Source organism: Octopus bimaculoides, chromosome 17 (assembly GCF_001194135.2).
Source record: "Octopus bimaculoides isolate UCB-OBI-ISO-001 chromosome 17, ASM119413v2, whole genome shotgun sequence".
Lineage (NCBI taxonomy): Eukaryota > Metazoa > Mollusca > Cephalopoda > Octopoda > Octopodidae > Octopus > Octopus bimaculoides.
In genome coordinates, this window is record NC_068997.1 from 10,140,621 (window position 1) to 10,141,996 (window position 1,376).

Sequence of the window (1,376 nt, forward strand, 5' to 3'; positions counted from 1 at the left end):
TCCAATAATACTATCCATATCACGTCCTCACTTTGTTGTTTTTTTGTTTTTTTGTTATTGTTTTTTTGAACTATATATATATATATATATACAGACACACACACACACACATACAACAGGCTTCTTTCAGTTTCCATCTACCAAATCCACTCACAAGGCTTTGGTCAGCCCAAGGCTATAGTAGAAGATACTTACCCAGAGGTGTCATGCCTTGGAACCGAACCCAAAATCATGTGCTTGATCATAATTTTTATATTTATCACAAATTTTTTTTATATGTAATATTCTTTATGTTTAGAATTGACATTGGCGAGGTATAGATCTTAGCTTGTATCTTATCTTATTAATGAACTACATTTCATGGGGCTAAGGTATTTCAAGTTGATAAAGCATGCAATGATAAAACAATAGTCAAGGTTTTTAGGGGTCCAGTGTTCACATCTCTGTCCAAAATCAATCCAGCTTTTTTTTTTTCTCTCTCTCTCTCTCAAACCTAAGTTCTGGAATGTCAGAAGTTAGATTCAAGAACAACCTGCATTCTGGAAGAATAGCTTTCCAGAAGAATCCATTAGAGAGTCTATACTATTTTCATTTAGTTGTACCAAAAACAGAAAAAGAAAACGGCAACAAAACACACACAACACATCTCAATGAAACAAACTCATAAAATGAACCAATGAGAGAGCCTCAACATGGTCACCTGACCTGCTACAAAAGGAAAAAAAAAAGATAAAACCTCCCTCAATCAAACCCTACCATCTGAAAACAGAAGCCATTGGGTAGAAATAATACCTTTGAAGAGGTTTATGAACAAAGATGGAAGATTGAAGGGTGGTAAATTAAGTGTCCTTATTAAGGGCACAAGTCAGTAACGGCAGCAGGGATATCTAAAGCATTGACCTTTTCAACCTAAAGGCCAGCTCCCTAATGATTCATCTAGTTGTGATCTCATTTGATTCCTTACTTACTTACTCTCTCTCTCTCTCTCTCTCTCTCTCTCTCTCACACACACACACACACACACACACATGGTACATGTAAATGCATGCACACATGTACAGAGCACCCAGACTTGCAAACATGCATGTGTGAATGCACACACGTATACACGCATACATACACAAAACCAACATGCAGGCATCTACATACATGCACACATATATACGCAGCACTCAGATATGCACACGGTAAACACTCATGCATCTCTCTCTCTCTCTCTCTCTCTCTCTCTCTCTCTACACACACAGACTACAACCAAGATGGGAAACAATTATCCAAGAAAGGAGATGAAGTGTGACAATAATGTATGAGAAGTAAACTAAATTAGAGTTTGGATATATTTGTATGTTTTTGGAAGAATATGAATCTCCTATTTC

At 36.7% G+C, this 1,376-nt stretch overlaps 1 protein-coding gene across 1 annotated transcript in view; it reads right to left on the bottom strand.

Annotated features, from left to right (window-relative positions):
- LOC106878431 (cyclic AMP-dependent transcription factor ATF-2) overlaps positions 1-1,376 on the bottom strand; it is a 19,761-nt gene that overhangs the window by 13,910 nt on the left and 4,475 nt on the right. The gene's annotated exons all lie outside the window — the stretch shown is intronic.